The sequence below is a fragment of the Portunus trituberculatus genome, chromosome 50 (assembly GCF_017591435.1).
Source record: "Portunus trituberculatus isolate SZX2019 chromosome 50, ASM1759143v1, whole genome shotgun sequence".
In the NCBI taxonomy this organism is placed as follows: domain Eukaryota; kingdom Metazoa; phylum Arthropoda; class Malacostraca; order Decapoda; family Portunidae; genus Portunus; species Portunus trituberculatus.
Window position 1 is genome coordinate 3,027,567 of NC_059304.1, and position 12,487 is coordinate 3,040,053.

Here is a 12,487-nt window from a genome sequence, read left to right on the forward strand (position 1 = left end):
AGAACATTTCTCAACCCATTTCCTTGCCAAGATCTTATTTGTGGGTAATGTCAGTGGCGGATTAAGGTTCTTGTGGCCCTAAGGCAAATTTCAAGGTTTTTTTAAAATATGGCCTGAACTAATGATAAAATTTATATTATTGTACAATAATAACAAATATCCATTAGTAAACATTTATTTCTAAACAAAACCTTATCAATTTTACATATGTTAAGGTAAGGTACTACTACATACATGTGTTTTTGTATACATTATTAAATTTTCACCTTTCTTGCTTTGACAGTAGCAAACTCATAAATCATAGAACTGAAATCAGTTTCGGATAGCAAATCTTTTTCAATGCACACAAGTGCCAACACACCAAGGCGGTGCTGACTCATTGTGGATCGCTTTACATCCTTAATTTGAGTAAGCTGGGAAAATTACCTTTCACCAGAGCAATCAGTGACAAGTAAATTCGCAAAGCCACTTCAGTGTTTGGAAATGCAGTTGAAATTCCAGTTTTGTGCATTAATTTGAACATATGTCGAGCAATACCTGTTGACGCTTCCTTGCTACATTTCTTCTTTGTCTGTTCCTTATACCAACAGATAAACTGACAGAATTCTGAACAGAAGTCAGAGGAAAGATCATTTGCATGCAACACACCAACAAGTCTTTCAATTGCAGCCACAATATCATCATCAGACATTGATTCATACTCAGTCAGAACACCAAACCGCTGCTGCATGGTTGAATATGCTTCAATGCGTTTTTTCAAAGCACTGTTCAGTTGATCGATGATGATATTAAAAGTGTTGACTTTAAATTTCTGCTTTCCTGTCATACTTTCCATAGCATCTGCAGCACTTCCTTCACTAACATGCTTCTTGCGTTTAGGTATTCGGCATGTTTCACTTTCATACTTATAAGAGCTGTTTCCACAATGGTCAGAAGCTTTCTGCTCATAAATGTCAAATTTTCTCTGCAATCACTTATGAATTGAGCCAGACTCTTCATAAGACCAATAGCAGTTGTTAGTTCAATGGTAGCACTTTGCATCAACTTACTGCATTGGTTGAAGCGCTGCAGAATATCATTCCAAAGTTCACACATGAAGGATACTTCTATGGTATCCATATGCTCTGCCAAAGCGTTTGCCTGATTTCGAGTATCCCTATTCTGACTGTCATCAGCTGCAATTTCCTCAAGAGTACTGTGGAACTGCTGATATCTTTGGAATACAGCCTCAGTGGCAGCCCTAGCAGACCATCAGGTATCCGATAGGTGTTTAGGAATAAGACAATGAGGTTTCTGTTCTATGTGGATTAGCAGAATTCTCCATCGATGTGTAGATGCTACAAAGAATGTGTACAAACGCTGCAAAAACCCAAAGTATGAAACAGCTTCAACATAGCAATCCACCGCAGATTGACCAACAAGATTTAGTGAGTGGCCTGCACATGGAATATAATCCACCAAACTGTTCTTGTTTTTCAGGATTTGCTGCATACCAATGTATTTACCGGACATATTACTAGCATTGTCATATGTCTGTCCACGGCAATGAGTGAAATCAATGTTCTGTTCTGATAAGTACTGAAGTAGAGTATCAGCAAGATTCTGACCTGTGTGACTGGAAATTGGGATGAATGTGAGAAAACGCTCCACTGGTTCATATTTTTTTTTCATATTCACATGACGAATAATGATTGTCAGCTGGTCAGTATGAGGAATATCTGGTGTAGCGTCCACTGAAATAGAGAAATGCCTCAACTTCAAAATCTCCTGTTTGATAACATCAAGCACTTTGTGTCCCATCAGCGTTTTTGGACTGCCAGAAATGGCCTGGATTTTTTTTTTTTTTTTTTTTTTTTTTTTTGGCCCTAAGGCATGTGCCTAGTTTGCCTTATGCTTAATCCGCCACTGGGGAATGTGTCGTATCTTAACTTGTTATTCTTGGCAGGTACACAGCCACTAACAGCAGAAGCTTTCGCTCTTCCTATACTAATGAAATTGCATAGTATGAGCCCATAAAGTATAGAAATAACTAACCAAATTCTAACCCCCGTGGACACCGCACCACCAAGACACAAGCGACCCGCACTGTGCGTGACGTCACAATCAGCTGGCGGTTCCAACAATGTTGGAATGCGCTAACCTTGTCTGAACCTAAATCGTGGGTGGGATAACGTGTGGTCAGCTGGACTGGTTGTTGCCGTCTCCGGTAGTCAGGACGCTCTGCCAACCAGCCTACCCTCACGCACCTCTGAAGTTCCGGACACTGACGTCACACCTGCCTACGTGGCACCACACAAACACCCCGCGCTAACGACACCCTACTAACATTCAAAGACCATTAACCTCCACCAATAATACAATCATCATAAACAACTGCTCAAAAAAAAAAAAAAAGGACAAAGGTATATGGTTGACAACCATACACGCACACACACGTTCGCACATACATATGCACACACAACAAATTCACAAAACTTTGCAATAAGCTGATGGAATAATAACAAGTTAAATTTTTCCCAACAATGACGTTCGTTCGTTTAGTCTAGCAGCTCACCAGAGAGGATACACACTCACCACAAAATACAATGCACAAAAGGAAATTACATATAATTAATTACACAGCCTTGTAATGTAGTTGCGGCGATACTTGCGACTTCATAGTTCACAAGAAAAAAATAAATAAATAACACTTCGTAGTTTACAAGAAAAATAATGCTTACTCGTCTTTTGAGGCCGCAATGTACTATTAAACGGAGAAATGTACCACATGGTGCCACTTTCTCGAGCACACACATTTAATTAACCTTGTCTTTGGGGGCCTAGTTACACAGTTTGAAAGGGGGGAGGAGGAGGACGTACCATGGTGGGTGACGGTCCCCCCCTTTCACTTTTCCCAACACCGCCGACAACTTTTCTCTATTTCCACAAAAAGAATATCCTATCAAAATACGCACACACACGTGGACACACTGGTAGAGGGTATAACCGTCTCTATCTGCTGCTCGGATGAAGAACGATCAGTTGGTACTGTATAAGTAATTAAATAGCATATATGTATAAACACTATGGTTCATATAAAAACTGTCAAGTTTCCGGGAGCGAGGAGTTACTAACCTGCTTGGATGAAAAAAGGAGTTGGTACTGTCTGTGGGAACCAAGGATCTCTATATTCCTTGGTGGGAGGGGTGCCACTCAAAATTTTCATTTCTCCCTACCATTCGCGCCCATTTCCCCCTACTTCCACCTACCACTCCTGCACATTTCCCCCTACTTCCACCTACCACTCCTGCACATTTCCCCCTACTTTCACCTAACACTCGTGCACATTTTCCACTACTTTCACCTACGCCAATTCCAAAATTCCTTTTTGTACATGCATATATTATTGTGTGATATTAACCTCGAGGGGTCAGTTCTCACCCATTCGTATTCTCGAACAAATCACTGAAGAAAAGAGTGAACAACAATGAATATGTAGTAGTAGTAGTAGTAGTAATAATAATAATAATAATAATAATAATAATTATTATTATTATTATTATTATTATTATTATTATTATAATATGCAACACGTGAAATTTCTTTCTTTCAAATCAGGAAACCGACTAGCCGGTAAAGTTTTCGAATCCAATACCTGTACGCAACATGTCAGACCGGGCGATGTACGCGGGAACAAGCGATGGACTCTCGTCCTAATGGAGCTCTCGCACATACACCGTACTCCCACAATGTTATATATATACATATATATATATATATATATATATATATATATATATATATATATATATATATATATATATATATATATATATATATATATATATATATATATATATATATATATATATATATATATATATATATATATATATATATATATATATATATTGTGAGGTGCACCGTCTTAATCTCCTTTAATTTATTATTTCATTATGTGCCTATTATATGGCGGCCACCCAGTGCGGGCCCCTCGGGCTGTTTTGCTGAGCAGACAACCCACCTCTCACTTCTCGCTTCTCGTTGCAAGAGCGAGTCAGTACCAAGGTAGTCTTCAGCGGAGGTGGACACGGACACTCGTGGTTCTGGCACATGGTAGAGAGCGACGTGTTGCTGGACTTTTCTAGGTGCTCACTAGTCATCGGTCTGGGAGTTTGTGCCCTCCTTTGAGTAGCTGGCTTGCTACTGGGTAGACCGTGGCTGTAGAACAGCGGGTTGTTGTTTTAGGAGAAGCGTAGTTGGTTTGGCTACACTTCTCGGGTGTTGCGTTTGTTCCGTCTTGTGGCGGCGGCGCGGAGGAGAGATACGTTTCTGTCTCGTCTTGTTGTTGTTGGTGGTAGCTGTAGTCACCAGTGGGGTTTGGGGGGTGGCTGTGTGCCCCCATGATCTTTTGTATAGCCCCAGTAGTATACTGTGTTGTAGTGGTTGTAGCCACGCACGCTAGTGAAAGCTGAGAAACTTCATGTTGTAGGCCAGTGGTGCGTAGTTCTCGTCCGTCAGACTTGTCTGTGACGAGTATCTGGACTCTGTGTGGCTGATGTCACCCGTAGGTGGTGTCTGGACTTGTGTGGACACCACCGGATGTGCTGTACACATCATATGTTGTAGTAGTCGTAGGCTAGGGGAGTCAGTCTGACAGGTGTTAGGAAGCACTTGTCGTAGTAATAGATAGTATAATAATATACTGCGCGTGTTGTCCCAGTCTGTGATTTATCACAGTTTGTGGACAAGGCGTGTGGAGAGACATTAATACCTCATAGAGAAGTGGGCGGAATTGTCCTTGTGGGCGGTTTCTCTAGGGGGTATTAAGGCCTCGCCCTGTTACACATAGCATCTACCATTTATAAATTCTACTTGGTTGGGTACCGGAGGAGAAGGAGTGGCTAAGGAGATTCCCTTACAGTGGGGGGAAGTTATACACTGTTGGCGACCTTTAAAGAACCTGACGGTTACGGCTGCTATGATTTATAGTAGGGGGGACTCGGTGGAGTGTTATATTCCCCACTGTACTGTACCGTAACAAACTGGCGATCGTGCCAGACCAACGCTCCTCAGTGAGCAGCCGCAGATAGTCACAGCTAGAGTGGCGTACGTAACAGAAACTTGGCGATCGTGCCAAGATAACACTGTAGTGAGCTGTAGCAGTTAACCGCAGCCGTGACCGTAACAAAAGTGGCGACCTCGCCAGGATAACACTCTAGTGAGCTGTAGCAGTTAACCGTAGCCGTGACCGTAATATATATATATATATATATATATATATATATATATATATATATATATATATATATATATATATATATATATATATATATATATATATATATATATATATATATATATATATATATATATATATATATATATATATTTATTTATTTATTTATTTATTTATTTATTTATTTATTAATTATTTATTTATTTATTTATATTTATATATTATATAATCCATATTTCATAAAGTGTAATGGGTGTCCAGACAAATATTTATAGTGTTAAAAAAAAAAATTCTCCTACACATTGTCAATAAACTCTCTAGTGTCCCATAAAAATGCCTTTTTCTCCGTAGGTATCCTTGTCCCCTACATTAGGCTAAAATCACCTAATGTAGGGGATTTCCCCTACGAGTGGCAGCCTTTGCAAAGACGCCACATCATCTGCATCTCTCTCACGGGTTTTCAAAATTATTAGCAGTCGTCACAATAGGAACGGTGCGGAGTAATTACAGAGAATTTGACTGACATTACTGATATGAGACTACATTACTGAAAGACACTTTTCTGAATAGTTCAGTTCTCCCTCTACTTACTGAAGAGAAAAATTCGTTAAAATTTTTGATTACATAGTGAGTAAATTTAATGTTTTTAATCCATGAGCTAGTTACTATCTCTTCCTCTCGGACACGTCTCAAGTTCGTCCATACGTCTGTATGTATGGTATCCACGTGCGTGTCGTTACATTTATAGTTATGACCTTGATAACTAAAAACTTAATTTTATTATCCCCGGCACTACACATGTGTGTTGTTGATCAATAGCGTGGCTTCATATATGTGACGTCAAATCAGCTGTGTGAAATTAAGAGCTGCGAAGGAGGAACCAGGAAACGAGGAGAGCTGGAGGGACACAGCTAAATGGAAATATGAAATGCAGACCAAAAGAACAATACACATCTACAACATGCACAAGAAACAACTAAAAGAAGAAAATTGGAAAGATAACACCTTAGGCTCCGAATAAATTATGAGAGGCAGAACAAACAATTAAACTAACCCTTAATTGCAGAAATCGATTTCAGAGAAAAAGTGAACAGGTGTGAAACAGAAACACTTGAACATTTCCTATTAGAATGTGAAGAATACAGTGAGATAAGACAAAAGCAAACATTCTTACAAAATACAGAAAACCAAACTAGAGACAATAAAAAATATTGCAAATATATTAGTGTTAGAAACTTTATCAGTTGATGAAATCGAAAAAAAAGAAAAGAATATATGATCAAAATTTGGGAAAAAAAGACAAAAGAAAGTAAACCAAGAACAGAAGAACACAAATAAGAAGAACAAGAAACATACAAAAGTGGGACCCGAGGCTTTCAATCCCACGCCAACTACTGGACTGGCAGGGACGTCTGTACTCGTATTAGGAGAGTGCCGTACTTCTTATATGTTCATATAAATAAACTCAAACAGTTTATCATTCAGGTACTCTACCAAGATACATTAGGCACACAAATGAGCTCTTGATCTTGATCTTGATGCTACAGGTGACTCGGGATCGAGTGGTCTGGAAACTAGTTGGGCGTTCCAGCGAGTTGAGGGGAAGCATGTTGAGAGTGACTGGAGCATGATTGTTAGAAATGGAGAGGGCCCAGACTGGGATGTAAGGAAGTGGAAGAGAGAGATAGACAGAAGGGTGAAGTGTATTGGACTGAGCGAATGGAGGAATAGTATGGAACAAAAGAGTACTCTGGAGTGGTATAGGGAGAAAGGGGCCCCAATGTATGAAAAGTGGTATGATGGCAGCCTTCTCTTCCGAGCTAGGGCACAATGCATGAATGTGAATGCAAGGAGTTACAGATGGTCAGAGTCCCGCAGCAAAGTGTGCCAGATGTGTGACTCGGGAGAGGACGAGACGGTGGAACATGTGATGCTGGAGTGATTGATTGATTGATTGATACATTTATTGTTGGATTAATAAATAAATACAACAAAGGAGGAGGATGGGCCTTGCCACCCACCCCTGGGCAAAGACTTAAGGTTAAAGCATCAAAAATATAACACTAGACAGTATACACAACAAAAATACAAGTATTTCAATAAATAAATACAGATATTGCACATCTTATTGCATGAACATTCTTCAATCTGGGGGAAACTGGGGATATTCCCTGAGAGTGGCTGAGTCTAGGAGATAGGCAATGAGGTTATACAAGTCATGTTGACCTTGTGGCCTAAATTTAGCAATGAGAAGATATTCCACGATATAGTGACGCAGAGTGTGTCCCCTTGGTGTAGCACACAGCACACAGCACACACCAGGAGAAGCACTGACTTCCCAAAAGTATTTGTAGCCTAATCTGAGCCTCATTGCCACCCTGTCATGTGATGCAGTGTGTCTTCCATAGGTGTAAGCGCAGCTCTGGGAGACACGTGCATAGTGAAGACTAGTGCTACTGCCCCTATGGCAACAAAGCTCCAACTGATCACTAATGCTACTTTGTACAAAGTCCTTAATGCTACTCTTAACATAACCCAGAGTGTACTCAGTGCCAGGGTCCACTGTGTCATCTTGTAGGGCACACTGAGCAAGGTGGTCTGCTTTTTCATTTAGCGGGATACCCACGTGAGAGGTTATCCAGATGAAATGGACCGTGGCACCAGCACTTTCTAGGGCGTGGATGAGATCAAGGCACTTATTATTAGCTAGATCACAGTCCATGGGGGAGGTGGATTGAAGGGCATACAATACAGCCTGACTGTCAATAAAGAAATATACATTCTTATGGAGAGGCGCCACAAAATGAAGCGCCTCCAGTACAGTATACAGTTCTGCTCTAGTGGAAGACATGGGTGCAAGGAGCCGCCTGGAAACCTCAGTGTCAGTGTAGAGACTGGCAGAGATATAGTCACTGTGTGTTGATATTTCTTGAAGGCGGCAAACTCGGTACTAAGACCAGAGACTGTTGCAGTCAGGTTGTCCACTTTGGCGGCTAGTGCACTCACCATTGCCATTAGGTGCTGGGTAGCGTCGGTGGCAGGCAGTTCCTGAGTGATGCCTGCCTTGGGCACTGTGTTTGAAGGCACAGGGGGCACTGTAGCAGTGCGCTGCGGCAAAGGTGGGAACACGGCAGGTGGGGTTGAAGTGCCAGTGGTAGAGCAGGAAGGCTGGGACAGGTGAGGGGCAGCGGCCGAGAAGGAGGGCTTCGTCGCCCAGGCGTTGGTCTGGGGAGGTGGAGCCTGGCAGAACACCAGCCTGGGCCGACTCATTTCATCCGTGGCAGGCTCCCTTTGGGGCCGAGGGTTGACAGTGCAGAGGGTGGAGTGGGCGTTGTGGTCACCCCCACCAATTGCAGCAGCGAGGAGGGATTTTGGTGCCCTCCTTGATCTTATCCAGGCCGTGTGCTGACTTATGGGGGCCAGCACAGTACCTGCAGCGAGGGACAGACTGGCAGCGCCATTCCTTGTGTCCCCAGCGACTGCAGTGACGACATAAGTCTGGTTCTGGCGTGTATCGCTCCACACGCCGACGTCCAAGGCCCAGGAGATCCACCTCACTGGGCACCTTCCCTGTCACCACTCCCAACAGTTGGGGCCTGGGCATCTGCCCCACCATCCTCCTCTTCAGCCCATGAAATCCAGCTGGTACCTCTATCAGGTTGACATTGATGTGGGTCGCTACACTATGGATAATGGATAATAACAGGGTGAGTGCCCTCCTCACCAGGGCACTCCATAACTAAGCCCAGGAAGCCCTCACTCACCAGGGTGGCGTAAAAGGAGGAGTCAGTACTGACCGTTATATAGGGCTGGTTCCGTCCCTCCTTGTAGAGTGGCTGCAGGTCTGGATGTTGCTTTAGCAAGGCTGCAAACCAGCTGAACAAGCGACGACGCCTTTGTTTATGGTCCGAGGTGGCCGGGGCAGGTACATCTCGACGAGGAATCTGGTCAGCAGCAGCATTTTCCTGATGTTTTTCCTTGCTAGATGGTGCAGGACAAGGCTTCTCGATAATCTCCATGTCCTCGAGGGCTGCTACGCCTACTTCCACCTCAACAGAGCCCTCGACGGGCATAGTCCTTCGTGCTGGGTCCACGTGGGACTCAGCAGGCTTTGTTGTGGCGGCAGGGACCAACAAACCCAAGCAAGGACGCTTATTTTCAGTCTCCAGGCCTATTTCTGGCTGGCAAAACGGGCCTAGACCTCCCTCAGTAGCCACCGAGTAGGCGTGATCACTCCAAATCACTTTTGATTTCCACTTGTGGGGGCTGCCACTCATGTAAGCAACGGGGTGGTATATACGTCCCTCCGACACGGCGGTGGGGACGAGACTGGATGCTGGAGTGTGTGAAGTATGCCAGAGACAGGAATGATATGATGCAAGTGGTGCTGAGGGAATTGGGGGATGCCAGGGTGGAGAAGACAGGAAGGGAATGGATGGTGTTGCTGCTGGGACTGTGTGGAGACACGAGTGAAAGGATGATAGAAGCTGTCAAGTAGTTCCTGGAGAGAATGTAGAGTGCCAGATGGAGGGATTAGTAGTATGAAGGATGGTGTCTGGTTTAGGTTCTTGCCGCCTTTTTTTTCTTTTTATCCCCTACAGGAGCTGCTGATACTAAGACCTTCCTCAGGAGAAATCCTGGGACACCTGTAGTATTCTCTTCGTTAATGATCCCTACACCTCGCTCGCCACATTCTCTCCAGATACTCCTTCACAGCTTCCATTATCCTTTCACTCGTCTCTACACAGTCCCAGCAGCAACACCATCCATTCCCTTCCTGTCTTCTCCACTCTTTCATTCCTATTATGCCCTAATTCACTCAGGATCACTTGCATCATCTCATGCCTGTCTCTCTCATGCTTCTCACACTCCAGCATGACATTCTCCACTGTCTCGTCCTCCCCCATGTCACACATCTGGCACACTTTGCTGCGGGACTCAGACAACCTGCAGTTCCTTGCATTCACATCCATACACTATGCCCTCGCTCGGAAGAGAAGATCACCACTCAGGCTGCCATCATACCATCTTTCATACATCAGGGCTTCCTTTTCCTTGTACCATTCCAGAGTACTCTTTCGTTCCATCTCATTCTTCCATATATTCAGTCCTACCCACTTCACCTCTCTGTCTATGTCACTCTTCCATTTCCTCGCATCCCATTCAGTTCCTACTCTGCCTCCTCTTGTCATGATCCATTCACGCTCATTTTGATTCCTCCCAGCCATTCTCATCCCCCATACCACTTGTAATCCACTCCTCTCTGTCATTCTCATGCACCTCTTCCTCCTACTTTCATTCCACAGGTACACCTTCCTCACTATTCTTTCATCATCCATTCTTTCCAACCTAACCTTGTACCTAAGTGTGGCTTTAACTAGATCTTGATCTCGAAAAAAGAGAAATGGGAACCCCAGTAAAAGAGTGAGACTCGGTGAGTGTCAGGTAGAAGGAAGGCACTTGGAGAAGGACTGGAGTATTGATTGATTGATTGATTGATACATTTCTTGTTGAATTAATAAATAATTACAACAAAGGAGGAGGATGGGCCTTGCCAAAACCCTCCCCTGGGCAAAGACCTAAGGTTAAAGTATCACAAAATAATTCTGGACAGTATACACAACAAGAATACAAGTATTTCAATAAATAAATACACATATTGCACACCTTATTGCCTAAGACATCCTACAGTCTAAGAGCAAACTGAGGATATTCCCTGAATATATCCTTGAGGGTGGCAGAGTCTAGGAGATGGTCAATGAGGCTTTACAAGTCATGCTAACCTTGTGGCCTAAATTTAGCAATGAGAGGACATTCCATGATATAGTGACGCAGAGTGTGTCCCCTTGGTGTAGCACACAGCACACAGCACACACCAGGAGAAGCACTGACTTCCCAAAAGTACGAGTATTTGTAGCCTAATCTGAGCCTCATTGCCACCCTGTCATGTGATGCAGTGTGTCTCCCGTAGGTGTAAGCACAGCTCTGGGAGACACGTGCATAGTGAAGACTAGTGCTACTGCCCCTATGGCAACAAAGCTCCAACTGATCACTAATGCTACTTTGTACAAAGTCCTTAATGCTACTCTTAACATAACCCAGAGTGTACTCAGTGCCAGGGTCCACTGTGTCATCTTGTAGGGCACACTGAGCAAGGTGGTCTGCTTTTTCATTTAGGGATACCCACATGAGAGGGTATCCAGATGAAATGGACCGTGGCACCAGCACCTTCTAGGGCGTGGATGAGATCAAGACACTTATTAACTAGATCACAGTCCATGGGGGAGGTGGATTGAAGGGCGTACAATGCAGCCTGACTGTCAATAAAGAAATATACATTCTTATGGAGAGGCGCCACAATGTGGAGCGCCTCCAGTACAGCATACAGTTCTGCTCTAGTGGAAGACATGGGTGCAGGGAGCCGCCTGGAAACCTCAGTGTCAGTGTAGAGACTGGCAGAGATGTAGTCACGGATGAACAGCCCACATCCAGACCTGCTGCCATTGACTGACCCATCACAATAAACATGAATAGCCTGAACGTGTGGGTACTTGGACAATTTAGTCATGAACATGTCTTGCAGCACATGAGAGCCAGTCCCTCTTGGGCTGATGCAGTGAGTGAATATCAACACTGACACGGTGAGGGTTCCAGGCGGGTTGCAGCGGTGACATAACAACGTTAATACAAGCCTCGGCTACACCTACACTTGTCAGTACTCCCAAGATCTTCCTGAGGTATGGTGTTGTAGGAGTGCGAGGATCATGATACAGGGGGTCAGTGATCCCTTTAGAGAGTCAGAGCCCGTGCATAGCATCCGACTAATTGTGCGACAAGTAATTTCCTGTACCCTACACATAATACTCGGCAGGTGCAGTTCAGCTCTGAGGACTTCAATCCGTGCAGTCCTGGGGCATCCCAAGATTATCCGCATGGCTTCATTCTGTACAAGCTCCAGGGGACGGAGTTGGGTGGCACTAAACTGTATTAAAACAGGGCGGCATAATCAATAAGGGACCGTATGACAGATATATAGAACATTCTTAGGACTGGAATGCCCGCCCCCAGGCCCCTGTTGGCTAGCAGCCGAAGTGGTGCTAGCCGTGGCAGACAGAGGTCTCGAACATAGTGGACGGCTTGAAGAGACTTCCTAAAACTCATCTGAACACCCAGGTACTTGTGTATGTGAACTCTAGGGATGGGAATGTTATTTACAGTGGGCAGCCGAGAGACCTTCCCTTTAGCTTGAAATTTTGTTTTACATTCATT